This window comes from Chrysoperla carnea, chromosome 1, assembly GCF_905475395.1.
Source record: "Chrysoperla carnea chromosome 1, inChrCarn1.1, whole genome shotgun sequence".
NCBI lineage: Eukaryota > Metazoa > Arthropoda > Insecta > Neuroptera > Chrysopidae > Chrysoperla > Chrysoperla carnea.
The window spans coordinates 128,237,144-128,253,969 of NC_058337.1; the positions used below are offsets into that span (position 1 = coordinate 128,237,144).

The following is a 16,826-nucleotide window of genomic DNA, read 5'->3' on the forward strand; positions in this document are numbered from 1 at the left end:
TTTTGATATTCTGAAAACCAAGGAAGATGTCGAAAAATTTTATGCTTATTTTTCGTCTACATTTATGAAGTTTAAACAAAATTCATAATCAAAGTACAAATAATTTCAACCACAAGTTGTAACTTGCCTTGGCGTACTACCCATAGATAATAAATATTTATATTATACTAGTACTACCTTAACATTATCATCAACCCGTTCTATTGTAATATTATAATTGGTTGTCTATGGTACTACCTTAACATTATCATCAACCCGTTCTATTGTAAACAAAACTTACATAATGAAATATGTATACAAAAGATACCTTATTACCTGCTTGACATTTTTCATCCCTTGTTTATTAATAAATAAACCCCCCTCCCTTTCTCCATGTGCTTTATTAGGCCTTTCTATTATAAATACTGATTAAGTAAGTTAATTATGTTGAGCCTTTCTATAAAGTTTATTATAAGATTGTCACGGGCTTAAACAATCATTATTTTTGTAAATTTTTTCAACGAAGGGAGATTATATGATAATTTTAAGAAAAAGTTATTACACTTTGCATGTAAAGATCATAGCACCACTTAAACCGTATCACTTCTTAAATATTCAACACGGAACAAAATCACAATAATATTTGAAAATGATTTTATACTAAATAACTTGAAATTTTAATACTTTTTTTTATTTGTTACAGATTTAAAATTTACATGAAGCTAAAATAATTCAGGTAAGTTTTTAGACATTTTTAGTTTTCAAAATCTCTTATTTTACCCACAACATAAAATCAGATAAGATTGATTCGTTTATGGCATCGTAGTTTCTAAACGAATGAACCAATTTTATGTTTTTGAACGGTAATTTGGTCGAGAGTGTTTTTAGCTATGTTTCAAGAAAATCTACTCTCTAAAATTAAATTAGTGAAATTTCACTAATTCACAGTGAAATTTCACTAATTTTTTTAGTTGAAATCCAGCAACTTAGAATTAGTGTAAATTCACTGAATGATTCAGTGAAAAAAGAAATCACTAATTCATCAGTTAAAATGAGATTCACTAATTGATAAATGGAAATATATTTCACTAATTTATAAGTGAAAATTTAAATCACTAATTTGTGAGTGAAAATAACTAATTTAATGGTGACAGTACTTTTCACTAATTCATTAGTTACATCAAACGGTCTATTAGTGAAAATCGCTAATTAAATTAACAGAATTTACTAATTCTTTTATTGTTGTGAATTAGCAAAATTCACTAATTTATCAGTTAAAAATTCTATTCTATTCAATTGGGTACTTGTAAGTAAAATAATTTTTTATTAGGAAAAGGAAAAATTATGTTCATTTAATAAAAATTTTATTGTCTTTGTTCATCATATATTATAAATTTTCTAGTTGAAGCACTAGAAGAAAGTTATCGGTAACTGCAAGAGTACATTTTTCATTGTTAGAACTTATGTTAAAAGTATTATGAATTTCATTATTGATTTTAATGAATTACATAGTTTTATGAATAGCTGATACAATATTTTTGGGTTTTACTCCCATTTTAAAAATAAAATAATCGATTAATTTATAAAAATTCATTAATTCCTTTGGATACTCCAAATTTAATACATAATAACATCTGTATAGTCAATCAAATGCAAATATTGGTTCCAGATTTTTGCCTACTTCCATCGCCTTGAATAAATGAACTGTTTCCAGACTGCCCCGATTCTAATATTTTGTAGGATTGAATGCTTTCATTGGAGTTCGCAGTTACTTATTCGAAAAAATTTTTCAAATTCCTCCCTTCCTAGAAACATATAAAATAACTGTTGGATTAAAAAAGTTATATTTTACTATTAAAAAGAGTAAAACTTACGTTTATTTACTTACTTACTTACGTTTCTTGTATTTTTGTATACATTAAGTACGTGTTTAGACCCAAAAACTTTGAAAAATCACATTAGGTCCGGTCAAATGCACATTCCACTTACTTTTTGTGTGTGTACCGGTGCTTTGATTAAAACATTGCAATGTAACTAATTACAAGAGAAAAAACTTCACTTACCCTAAATCAAAATTTTTAAATCAAAGTTTGACAGTCTTCTTCACACGAAAGATCATTTGAAACTGTTGAAGTAATGAAAGAATCATAGGTCATAAAACTAAAATATTCTTTTATTATACTGTTATGTCTTGGTTCATACAAGTATGTTATATGTCTCCGTTCGTACAAGTAAATAAAGAGCATACTTTAAATAAAAAGGGGGAAAAATCACTGATAAATTAGTGAAAATCAAAGCCATCAATGCAATTAGTCATAAAATCACTGATAACCAAGTAAAAATAACTGCATAATTAGTGAATTCTAAACTGACTAATACAATTAGTGACAAAGCAACTGCTAATTGATGAAAACTACTATTGAATTAGTGAAAATTGAAATCACTAATTGAGATAGTGAATGTTTCACTGATTAATCTAGTAAAATCACTAATTTTACAGTGAAAAAAATTCCACTAGCTGAATTAGTGAAAATTTCACTAATTTAATTTTAGAGGATAAATACTAAGCTGTTTGAAGATAATTGTTTCTTTTCTTGGCATGTTAAACTAACTAAAAAAAATATAAATGACATTCTCGACTCCAATATCCAGAATGACTCTGTATATCAATTAAATTTTACTAGAAAATTATTTATGTATGCCTGAAGGCATTGGAAAATGAACAGAACCATTTCTACTACTACAATTTAACTCACTCTTTTACTCTCTTTTTATCCCGTATAATATACGGGATATAAAAATACAATACTCTTATTAAACGCTTACAAAAACTATAACGCTTTAAGTACTCACTACAAAAAACAAAATTTTTACTCAATCATCTGATGTTCAAAGGTATAACCATAATACTTCGCAGTATGTTTTTCGCTACTACCAGAAATAAGTGATTATAAAGCACAGCATTGCACAATAACATTGTACACTCTGTAACAAAAAATGCACGGATTATATATAGTACCATATTTAATTCTTGCATTATTTATGACATAGAGATGCATGCGACTGATATTAAGCTTAATCATTCAATTAACCGAGCCCCAATAGAACGTTCTGCCAACAATTTTGATCAAATCATTTTGAAAACTCTGGTACTTATACGTAAGTCTTCAACATACCTTTAGTGAGAGGATACAAGAAATTGAATTTCTTAAAATAGATATACATAGTACAACAGTTAAGTGATATATTATCTGTAGCAATATAATAGACATTATCCAATGAAGTGATAAAATAGTTTAGTCAGCATCCCTATTATAATTTAATGCAGTTCAAAAGACCTTTCTGTGTCACAAAGTAAAAAATTGTCACCAAAGCTACTAAAGCTTGGTTGCCTTTGTTCAAGCTTCAACTCTAATCGCACCAAATATAAAAATTACTGTTTTATTGATGTTTATAAATAATTAACACAAAGTTTTTAATGACTGATTTTTTATTTCAATGATCATTATCTGTTTTTTTGTGTTACTGTGTCATTAAATCGTTTATTTTTTTTTTTGTCTGTCATCAACTAATTCATATAACATTTTAAAAACAATTTTTATTATGATATTTGTAATATCAAACACACAAAAAAAACTTTTTATCCCTAAATAATGAAATACATTCATATAATTTTTTGTATTTATATTTAAACTGTTCAATAAATATAATTATTAATTAATGAGAATATATTTTTCAATATATAATTTATTGCTTTTCAAATACATTTCAAAAATATATATATATATAGGTCAGTTTTTTAAAAACTTTCCACATTGATAGAACGTAATAGAAAGTCGAAGAATGTCTCAATTTCCGTTATGGTTTCTAAAAATTAAAGTTTTTGATATTTCAGCCAGCGAGGACTCTGTTTTTTAAAGTGAAACTACATATTTTCTTATCAGGATCTTAATCTTTGTACAAAACAAAAAAACTTTTGTTTAAAAAATTTTTTCCTTCACCTAGATTTCTGGCAATTGATTTCAAGAACTTTTAGGTTAAATAGAAAATTTTTAACCAGCAAATACTCGTAAAATGAGTAATGATAAAATGAGCAGCTGAGTATTTCTGCGCTTATTAATGTTTCACTTCGTTTTCGAAAATAATACCTTTTTTTTTAATCAATCTGTATATTGTTGGTTATTTTAATGATATTATTTGAAAAATAGGATAAAAACGAGAAATTTTTCATCATAATTCATAAATTAATTTATTCGTTACTGATTTTTATTTGTGCTTTATTTTATGTGTATAATGGGTCCGTAGAAAAATGAACAATATTCATTTATTTTTTGGTGTGAAGACCTAACAAATTATTTGTCGGTCATGTAATGGCATATATACCTAATATCTCGATTGAAATAAAATTGTTTTAACCTCTGGCTAAAAAGAGGAGTGTTATAAGTTTGACGTGCCTGTGTATCTATGTATCAGTGTGTCTGTCAGTGGCATCATAGCTCTTAAGTGGATGCACTGATTTTAATATTTTTATTTTTTTTGAAAGTTTATTTAATCGATAGGTTTCTTAGGTATATATCGAATGCGAGTTTAGGGTTCCATACCCGAAATAACTAAAAAATTGTGTATATTTTCTTGAAACATAGCTAAGAACACTCCCCATCAAATTACCATTCAAACAAAGAAAATAAATCAAAATTGGTTCACCCTTTTGTGAGCTACGGTGCCAAAATAAAATCGATGAGACCTGATTATATGTTGACGGTTTCATTCAATTTTTAATTTAATATTATCAACCAAAATTTCCTAAAAACGGCATCAAAAGTTTTTTTAATGGAGACCATTCAATTCGTGTTTTTTTTTCTTACTTGTTTAATAAGAAATTTCAGTTTTTTATCAAATGAATCAATCAGGATGGTGAAAGTGCAAATGACTTCATAATTGATATTTACTTCGAATTCATAGTTTCAGAAAATCGTAAGATGTGCTTGATACGTCATTTTTGGTCAAATTACCTGATTACCCTGCGAGTACATTTTCCCTTGAATCATGGGTACGAATTCTTATATTACATATTAGTTAACCGTGAGTCCATAAGAAATGAAAAATTCTGTTTACCTACCCACTCATGAACAGTGCGAATATAAAAACTTTTTTTGAATATTTATGTGCCAATTTAATTTTAAAAATTACGTACAATAGATTGTTTAAAATGATTCATTGAACCAATACAATAAAGTAATCGTCTTAAATTTGTAAATATTTTAATGAAAAATATGAATAGATAGATGTTGATAGATGTAGAGGATTTATATCATTTGTCAAAAATTGAACAATTACAAATTAATTGTTTGCAATGGAAACAATATATTGTTTTGTGATATAAATAGTCTGAGATCCACGGATGAATTCATACATCGTGTTTCTCTCAATTATCAAACATCTTTGTTTATGGTTAACTGGCCGGAAACTTACAGATTCAAGAAATAAATTTTAAATGAAATATTCTTAAATTTTTAACACAAAAAATATTACAAGAAAAATCACTTTTCATGTTTGCTTTACAAGATAAAAAATGTTAAAAGAGCTTTGATAATAATTCACCAGGAATGGTTTCTGGAGCTCTATTTACCAGAAATTTTTACTAGAGCATAGAATACATCTTCTTGAAATAAGAATTCAAAAAGAAGAATACAACATTTTTTCATCGAGACGAATTTAACTTTTGAGAAGAAAAATTGCTTAGAGCAAGATATTTTTCTGTGTAATGATATTTACTTCAAAATGAACATTTTGGATAAAGCTTGGGCTTATAGTCTTTAGTCCTTAAGTTACTTAAAAGCAGTTTTAGGGATCTTAACGAGAAATTGCTGTTTTTTTTTATTTTTTTTTTTATTTTTTTATTTTTTTTTTTTATTGAATTAGTTTGACAGTTTTCAATTGCGCCCTCAGTATAATACTTAAGGAATTAACGAATATCCATTTTTGTTAGTCTAATAAGAAGACAAATATGAGAAAATGAAATTTTTTTAACCGATACGCGATCAAATCAGGAGATTGAATTTCGGTACCCCATAATTGGGTTGCTTTAAAAATAATAATAATCAACTTTTATATTTTATTTTTCAACTTTTATTATTATTTTTATCATACATAATATTGAACTTTGCCAAAAAAACTTTATTAAAAGATATGTATAATTAAATAAAAGTTAATTAAAATGAATAAAATGTACAAAATAATTTACAGATTACAAATGTGATGTAGGCACAATGTGCTATATTCGTGACGTAGAAATGTTAAACGATGTATTACGAAAATTTTTTCTTCGGACGTTTCCTTTTTGAAAAGTTTTTTAAAACTGTATGTAGGTTACTTTCAAATTGTTTATGAAAATATAAAAACAGTTTTATTATAGAACTTAAATGCGATCTTTCCATTTTTGTCCAAAAAAAATTTCAACAATTCGTTATTCTATGTCTATTTGGGAGTAAAATTTCGATAAATCGTTATTCTGGGTCTATTTGGCAGTAAAACTACACCAATTTTGGACTATTATATTAGTAATTCCAAAAAATGTACGAATATCTTTTACAATCTGAAATACATTATGTTACCTCGATCGTACCTAAAAATTCAATTTAATTACGTATGAAATATATTACTCGCTCCCGTAGTATACTTTTTCATTCAATATTGTGGTGAAAAAATTGAAATACCTCCATGGATGTAACTAGAATGTAACCAAAAAGGTATGAGTGAGTAATAATGAATAATTCAATGTTATTACACTTCAAAATGGTCGAATAATTGTATTTGTAATACAAAACAATTGAATTTTACACAAACAATCACAATAAATAAATTAATTGTAACGTTTAAATGTATATTTTTGTTTTGTGTATCTAAAACATAAACAAATTTTTAAACAATTTTACATTATAAATTTGTTTTGTATCAATTTTTGTATGTTGTAAGATAATTAAAATTTTTGTAAATGAGTTTAAAAAGTTGTTTATTGTTCTACATTAAATTCTGAAAAATGTTTGTAATTTGATAAAATTGTATTGGGGAGAGAATCGAACCTTAATCAAAAAAAGATCGAGAATAAATAAGCGAGATTTTCATTTATTGTTTGTCTCTTAATCTGTAAGAATCTTTCGGGGGTGTAAATGTACACTTAATTTCGATTTATTTTTTGGTTGTTCATCTTTTTGGGAATTTTTCTTCATCTGACGAGTTTTTCCGAAAAGTTGATATAGTTTTTCGGAAAAAAAAATTGACAATGTAACTTTCCTTCCAACTGTCTTTGTTCACAAAAAAGCATAACAATTAGCTTTTACCGATTTTGAGTAAAAGAAAGACTAACAGGAATTGCACATCGACATTGGGAACTATTTATATAAAGAGGGATTTTCCAAAAGAAATGATATATTTTCTCGGGATACAAATATGTCTATATATTGTTTCTTAGACCTTATGCAACTCTGGTTAGGCTTAGTTAGGTAAGAGTGGCTGTCCTGGGGTGGGACACGTTTAGGCCATAGGGTCCGTTGTGATACTGAAAAGGGGTTGGCCCATCTTTGACCACTACTTCATGAACCATTTGGAGCTGTTTGAGAACAGCAGGAGTGCGTTTACATCGACGGACTTTAGGTCGGAAAGGTCGGAAAGAGAGGCTGGCTCAAGTAAGTCCATTACCTCATGGCAAGAGCTGGGCAGTTGCAGAGAAGATGAGATATAGTCTACCCCTCCTTACCACTGTGACAGCTCCTGCAGAAGTCGTGATACATTGCTAGGCCCAGGCGTTCAGAATGTCTGCCTCCCAACCAGTGTCCGCATAGCCGCAATAACTTTGCTAACAGAGGCCCTTTGAAGTGATATAAGACCTTCGGAACGCCTACAGTTTTACTCAGACCATATCTGTCTTTTAGTATCAGAAGTACGCTCCTCCCTCCATGTAAGATTGGCCTTTTTTAAGATATACTCTTTGAGGAGCAACTTGCAGTTCGCAAATGGAACTGCTGGATATTTATTGATACTTGAGTCCGGCAGCATTGTGCCATTTTTAGCAAGCTCGTCGGCTTCAAATCAATTTCCTGGAATATCCTTGCGTCCTGGTAACTATACAAGGCTTACATTCATTCCGCCAGCTTATTCAAGGATGTATGGAAGTCCTGTGCCACCTTTGACTTGCAACAATTTCCAAACTTATTTCTAGAAAATAAGTATTTAACAAATAAAAATTAAATTATATGACGTCAATATTGCCTTGACGCAGTGTTAGTTTAGGGAAAAATGTACAATTTACATCCAGCCAGCCAGCAATAGTATCTATGAAAATATTTTACAATTATACTAAATTTCTGGAAAAATATTTTCAATATGAATGAGTTTCATTTATCTCTTCACAATGAAAATAGCAATAACAGAACACAATATGCATACGAAAATATTATTTTCCATATGAAATTTTTATAAAGCTTATTTCACATGAACCAATTTCTCTTCATCTTCAATCTAAATACTACCATATTATATGGCGTTTAAGTAATCTGTTTGATGAAATATATTGCTTTAACAAATTGTTTCTATGTCTTACAAATTGTTAATACATTTTATAAGACGATCATATATAGCAAGCTTTAGCAATTAGCACTGTGGTATTACCTCATTCGAAATCCAACAACAACTGAAAAAAAAAACCAGTCCTTTGAACTAAATTCAATGTGACAATAGAGACACATTTTCGCACGAAACGGAAAAGAAATTGTGAAAAATAGACATATATACGTTGTATACAAACTACAAAAAAAAATCCCAGTGTATTTTGTTATTTTATTTATAAAAATATCTTACATATTCTTAAAGCGTGCGTTTTTTTTGTCATAACTCATAAATAATATACACATTGTAAATATACGGTACCATACACGTACTGAGACAGAGTGTTTCGGATGAAAATGCGAAAATTTATGTTCTTTTGTGATTCAATTCACCATTAATAACAGAGGTTATTTATTCAAATTTTTGTATTCTTCGTCTAATCAGTCCATATCTGTAAAATCAGTCCATATCGGTAAATCGTCTAATCAGTCCATATCTGGATGTCCGTCGTTCCGTCCATCTTCCTTTCCGCCCGACGATAACTAAAAAATTAAAAGACATATCAAGCTGAAATTTGTAAAGCGTGATCAGGACGTAAACAGTTAATTGGAGTTTGTAAATGAGCCACATCTTGTAAACCGTTAGACATACAACTAATGTTTATATGTAAAAAAAAATGTTCTTTATAAACAAATAAACAACTTTTCTATGAAACACTTTTTCGTAAACTTCAAAATGAACCCGCGAGGGCTTCATTTAGTGGTCTTATGAAACATCTCTCGATTTTGTGCCATTTGTTTCGTGATAAATGATTTATAACCAATGTGATAAAATGCATAACAAATATCTTCTATCTTAGTCCTACTTATTGCTGTCAGTACGAAAAAATAAATTCTGCACTTGCGCAGAATATGACATGATGAAAAGGTCTATTGTATTGATTTTTTAAACTTTTCTAATTTATTAAACATATAATGCAAGCACTGACATTCAACACTTTCTATCCAGGGTATTTCAACAATTAACTCAGTCAATTGTTTGTTTTCACTTATCCTTATTGAATTTTGTTTAAATCATATTCCCGTGTTTTCGTTTTGAAGATAAAAGCGTTTTTGTCGCAAAATATTTTAAAAACTTCCAAAAAAAGTTCCATTTTTAAGGTATAAGAAGCACATAAAGGTCTAGGGCCAATGAAAAGAGAATACACTCGCGCCAGGACTCGAATCCTTATCTTTTAGATTCATGCCAAGCACTTTACTAATTTAGCCATACGAGCTCTAGACACAGAGTTTAATTTTTTTAACAGATCGAATTTTTTATTTTTGTTAACGAGTGTTTTTGTCTGGGTCTTATAGAAAAACGAAAATTCTGATAAGCATCTTTTTTATAGAGAATTTTACTTTATTTAAAAAATAATAAGAAATATACCTTCTTTATTTTTCATTTCGAATAGTTCTAGAGATATAAGCATGTAAATTTTGGTGGAAGAAAAATGAAAATTTTAGAAATGAAGCCTTTTAGAAATATTAGAGATGGAATATTTTTTTTTTATTGGATTCTACAAATCAATCTCTTTATGTATTCAAAAATTTACCGAAAAGTCAAGATTTTCGTACGAGAAGTACTATCTCATTTTTAGTGAAAACTATGAAAATTCTATCTTCTTAGAATTATAATTTCAATCTGCTCTTCTAATGCGATAGTTTCGGAACACATATTATACCTTCGTTTTACACGCGCTATAGAATCTACAATCTTTATTTTGGCTAAACTATAAGAATAACGTCATGTCATTATAAGCTCAAAGTCCACTTTTGTTCATTTCTTGGACCATTACACATACTGTACGCATATGCACATGTTTAAATTTTTCCTCGTTGGCAAAAATATCAAAATAAATACCCCCAATTAATTATTATAAACGAAAAATCCGTCACGCAACAGTTCCCATATTATTAGATTTCCTGGAATGAAAAAAAAACATATAAATGACAATAATATGAAAAGTTTTTTTTGTCATAATATTTTTTCTTTTTATTTTGTTGGTCATATAATTTTTTTCTGTCTGTTATAAAGTTTGTTCTTTTTGACACGGTGTGCTACACAAAGTGTAGGAAATAAAGGATGGGTTTATTATTGTTCAATAACACTATCCTTTTTTATGTCCACTTAGTTTAGTAAACAAGGAAAAAAAAAATTTGATGGTTTATACGTTTTTGATGGTTGGATATTTACACACAAGAGACAGACATCTTTTAACAAGCATAAAATGTGTGATTTGTTCCAGACGCTGAACATAAATGATTTACATCGTCAATTTTTTTAAACAAGGAATTGTTAGTTTTTTAAGATAAATGAAAATCATAAAATATAGTTAATGGTTGTGAAATAAAATATTTGAAATGTAAATTATTTAGTCGTTGTATTCAAACTTAGAGAAAATGTTCTTAAACATGTTAAGAAGTCACAATTAATTTCTTAAAATATTATTCGATTTGTGCAAACAACAAAAATTAATTTTAGCTTTAATTTTTTTACTAAAAAAATAATAATGTTTACTGAAAATTACAATTGATATCTATTTACGAAATACTTCAAGAAATATCGTAATTTTATTAAGAACTCAAGAACTGATGTAAATAATTTACGGTAATTTATTTTGTGAGAAATTTGCATAATTTTCAGGAAATCTTTTAAAAAATTTAATTCTGATTTCTTAACATTTTATCAAAAATTTGTTTCAGAACATTTTATTTAACATCAATATTTTAAGTTAATGATGTTTGTTTTTCTGTAGTGCCTCAACCATTTTCAAGGCTTATTTCTCAACAAATTATCTTTAAAATTATACATATTCCTTAAGTAGGTATGAATCTAAAAGGCTACAGCCATGTTCTTAAGAGTGGTCCAAGTGAATTATTTATAGAATGTTGAAAGTTTTTGATTGGTTTTCGACAACACAAACATTTTTACGTAAAACTTGACTAAAATAAGAGAAAATCAATTGAAAAAGTTCTTTTTTTTATCATTTTACTGGTTTATTTCAGAATAAGCGAATGATATTTGAAGCAAATTCTGTGGAAATATTAGAATGACAATTATTTTCAATTATTTCAGCACTTTTTTTCGTTGATTTTCAGCAGCGATTAATTTTGTTGATTATTCATACCTTCTTAAAAATATCCTTGGATTTATAAAATTTTATTCTACTTTAAAACAAAATTACTGTATAAAAGCGAAAATAGTGGCCGCTCTTAAAAAGGTTTCCGTATATTTATATCCACATGTATACAAATTTTATAAACGAAGCAAAGGACCTTGAAATATTCATTTTGACAATAAGAAGAAAGCGTTGTTTTGTTCACACAAGTGAGAATCCTACAGTTTTCGAAATAAATATTTAGGAAAATGAACATATGAAGGAACTCAACCTATTTGTTACGTTTTTGATCGGTTACGCGTGAGTGCAAAAGTTTTCTTAGATTTTTTGTTATTAAACAAATATACAAAGTTTTAGTCTTGTGTTATTATCATTTTTTGATGTTGGCTTAATTTTGACATTTAATATACCCAACAATTAACATGTTTTAAGTTCCGTGAAAATTTTTAATAATAAAGACGAATTGTCGTGGGTTTATGAATGGACTTTTTTCCGGAGAAGTACGGCTAATGCAAATTTTATGGCTTTAAAAACTAAGAGATCATTGCTTGATGAAAATAAAGTACCTAAAAGTACAAATTACCTGAAATTTTGTGTTTGTAAGCGAACTAAAATAGAAATTATGAGTTATAAATCGAATTCCGAACATATTTTCTTGCATCTCGTACTTTTATAAGTTGCACTAACTTAGAACATATTGTATGCAGTATGTTTTTTCCTCCAATTTTTTTACATTTAAAGTAAAAAACATAATAAAAATGAAATATTTGTATGAACACATATACCTACACACATTTATATAGAAATAAGTTTCATTCAATGAATATATGTTTATGAAGTAGCAGCTACCTTATAAAATGTATGTTTGTAAAATAGGCATTGCCTTCTTTACTCCAGTCATTGTAGCAATGAGTATCTACCTACTTCTTAATATATAAAGGTGATCCAAATTGAGTTTTCTAACTTAAATTTTTATTTAAAACACACACACAAAAGGTATCTTAGTTATATTTTTGTACCCTGTATATATGAAATATAAATCAAGGTATACTACTTTAAGTCCCAAGTTTGTCTGTAAACACGATAACTAAAAAAACGAAAAGGGATATGAAGTTGAAAGTTTTATTTTATATTATTGTAAAACATTAGCAATAGAATAATAGGTTAAATGTTAAAAATTTTCTTTATAAAAATATAAACAACTTTTATTTGAAACATTTCTTCCTAAACATCATTGTTTATCAGTGAGGGCGAAAATTAGGACAATAAATTAGAGCGAAAATAAGAATAAAAAAAATTATAGAAAATACTTTCAACTTTTCTAATTTATTATAAATATTAAAAGCAGTGGCATTCAATACTTTCTCTACAGGTTATTTCAACAATTAATTCAGTCGATTGTTTGTTTTCACTTGTTATTACTCGAATATGAAGTAAAATTCATTTCATATGAAAAATGATGTCAGCCAAGTGGCCACCTCTGAACCTTCTGCAGCAGGTTTTTCGTTTGAGATAATTTCCTATACCTTTGTCTCTAGTTTCGAGGGGTTATTTTGACTATAACCTGAAGGATGTTAACTTCTAGGTGATATTTGTTGATTAAAACGTGACTCTTAAGTAAACCCTACAATTTTGGACACTAATGCGAATTTTTCGCTCACTAGTACGATTAAATTGTCCATAATGTTGGCCATAAACTGGCCGTAAAATTTACAATTTTTACAGAGTTGTTATTTCAGTATTGCCAACATAAGAAACTGAAATTTGATCACCCTTTATTTCATGATTAAATATTTTTTTTTTTTTTATAATTCCTTCAAGATATTCAAGAGTTTTGGTATTGTTTGCCAGTGAATGGAAGGGGGGAACACAGCATGGTAATGGTTCACTAATTTATAAATATGACTTTTTTCCCTTGAATAAATATAAACACTCTCTTCTTTCTCGTTCTCATTTTCTCAACTAAAAGCATGGTAAAAAAAAAAAATAAGTAAAATTATAAATAATTCAAAATTTTAGAGTCAAAGTTCAAATTAGAACGCATTTTTCATCGCTGATTACAAACAAATTTTTTGGAGATATTGATGATTGCTTTTTCCAATACTTCTACTTAGTTTTTTGCTACCTATTACCTTTATACTAATTCTCGAGATCAGGACTCCACATTCTTGAAACTTATTAAAGCTAGGCTAATTTTGTCCCAAAATTTGAAAAGTACCACCCAAATTTAGTAGGATTAGATACTTGGTTTATCAAATTTGGCTAAAATATGAATGTGATAGAGCAAAATAAAATTTTTTGAATTTTGATGACGTCATAAAGTTCAAAAATTTGATTTTTTTAAAATTTTACCCATAATCTTGCATAATGAAATTAATAAAAATCTGTATTCAGGTCAATTATTTTATTTGAAAATAATGAATGCATTAAAAAGTGAAATAATAAAATTTTATAGTGTCAATAATTTCATGAGCTTTTTTTATGGTTATTACAGACTAGTACTGGCATTTAGAATAATGAAACCTATAAAAATGTCTACTGCCATGTCGTCTACCTTACAACGAGTAAATATTATTCAACATATAGTAAACCGTGAGCCCATAATGAAGTGAAATTTAAATGATTTTTTGTTGTTGCCATTTTTACTTTGGTAGAAAATAAATGGAAATTAAATTTTTTCCATTTTTGGTGCTTCGATGTTTGTTTTTACACCTGTCGTGTATTTAAAAATAAAGTCATTAGAGGCCGCAAATCTTTGACAGTTGATGAGGTTGAACAATATTTTTGTTTTTTACTAAAATTGCTTTTCATTTTTCAAGACTACTTTTTTAAAAATTCTTGCTATTTGTGTTAAGTATTGTCTTTTTGATGGTTTTTTTTTTTAAGATTTACGATAAGATTTTCCCATCCTTTCGATAGTTGAAAACTTCTTGTATTAGTTTTTATGTACTATTTTGATATGTACGGAAGGGAAAATTGCCAAAACACGAAACACCAAAATCGAAAAATTCTGTTTCCATAAATTTGACAATCGAACCACGATTTAAATTTTGACAAAATTACATATTTCAATCCGTGTTTCAATAAAAGCTCTGTTGAGGTTTAAATGCATACAAATTAATGCCTGCATGTTTGTAGCTGTATAAAAAGTGGAAAAATTATTTTGTTTTTTCATTTTCATAAAGTTTTTTCATCCGTTTTCAACCCTCATATGTAAACTCATGCTATTTTTTTGTATGTATTGTATTGTGAGTGACCATCTTTTCCCATAAACGGCAAAAAAAACCAAAAAGTACTGAAACAGGAAAATTGAAAAGTTTAGAAAAATAAGGATTTAATTTATCTTTTTTATTGGGAAAACCGTTTTTCCTATGTCAACCTTAAAGCGGGTGCCAACAGGCGTTGAATAAATAAATTTATATTAAGAAACCATAGTAATTTATAAAAATACTGTTCAGATATATGAATGATCCGTTAATAAATTATTCTTAACCTACTGTTTTTTACTCATCAACCACTGCTATGTACGTACATTATTAAGATTTAATCCTGCATATGATTGACATATTCACTGCTTTAAGTTATTAGTGCTTTTCCTAATCTAACGTACCTTTATTGATCCTCTAAATGACAAACAAAAGAACTCCCTAGGTAAGGTTAGGTTAGGCTATATTGACTGTCCACGAAGGACATACTTAGGCTATAGAGCCCATTTTGATATTATGTATGTGTTTTACCATCTTTTCGCTGATAATTTCATTTATCAGCTCCTTAATTTCAGAGGCTGAGTGCACCTCCTTCATGCATATACCATGCACTACACCAGCCCATCACAACTATTAATTAAATTAATTTTGTTGCGATGGCGGAAATCGAACCCGCTACCCTACGCATACCGCAGAGGAACTCCCTAGAAATTTCGCTTCTTTTCGGGATCACGGTCTTATAAAATAAACTTATGATCGTACTTAATATAATTTGTGTCAAAACTAATGTCTATATGTTATACCTAACTAGTAACAAATAACTTATTATTCAGTGGTTAACATAGCTGCTTACTTTAAAACATATTATTTAACATGAAAGTTATGTAATAACATACATACATAGATAGATACATACATGCATAAAAGTTCATACATAACAATGTTACAAAAACATAACTCTGAAAGGGAACAAAACGGAACAGGCGAATGAACGGCGAAAAGTATATATAACTTTATTATTAACCATAAATTAAATGAATTTTATGTTAGAATAATATACATAGAGGAATTGTTCAATGGTAGGTAATATAGGTTGTTTAAAATTTGAAATAAAAGATGCATTTGAAAGTCAAGTAAAGTGAAATTGCTTCAAGTAACAAACTAGAAAGTAAAAAATAAGTTTTTACGTGGAAATTACCCTTCATTGGAAGGATATAAGGTATAGATGCAGTAACTAGCTGCTTAATAAGCAGCATTTACATGAGTATTAATTAAGGCTGTTATCTATTAGCTCAGTTGGTTAAGACGTAACCAATTCCGCCCTCGGCATGCTTAGAGTAGCGGTTTCGAATCCCGCCGTCGCAACAAAATTAATTTAATTAATAGTTGTGATGGGCTGGTGTAGTGCATGGTATATATGCATGAAGGAGGTGCACTCAGCCTCTGAAATTGAGGAGCTGATAAATGAAATTATCAGCGGAAAGGTGGTAAAACACATATATGGTATTACAATGGGCTCTATTGCCTAAGTGTGCCCTTCGTGGACTACCAATATAACCTTACCTAAGGCTGTTATGTACAAATTTTTGACTGTCGTAAAACTTTATAACATTTTTCAGAATCCTCTTAAATATTCATTGGTGGAAAAAAGTGTATAAAGAAAATTGGTTTTCTAAATAAGAGTGGTTAAAGTTAAAATAGAATTTCAAACACTGCGATTATACTTTACTCTATCGATTTAAAATTTGGATATGTTATAGGTATTCATATTCTACGGGCCCTGGGTACTTTTATTTTGTGAAAATCCTGGTAATTTTCCCAACATTCATTTTTCTCACCCAGGTACATTGGAAATTGGAATACAGTGGGAATAAGAA

General features: G+C 28.2%; 1 protein-coding gene across 1 annotated transcript in view; it reads left to right on the plus strand.

The window, feature by feature from the left end:
- Window positions 1-677: 677 nt before the first annotated feature.
- LOC123290952 (cadherin-87A-like) overlaps window positions 678-16,826 on the plus strand; it is a 261,023-nt gene continuing 244,874 nt past the window's right edge. Inside the window, exon 1 of the mRNA XM_044871340.1 lies at window positions 678-715. The gene's annotated coding sequence lies outside the window, so the exon portion shown is untranslated. The remainder of the gene's footprint in view (window positions 716-16,826) is intronic.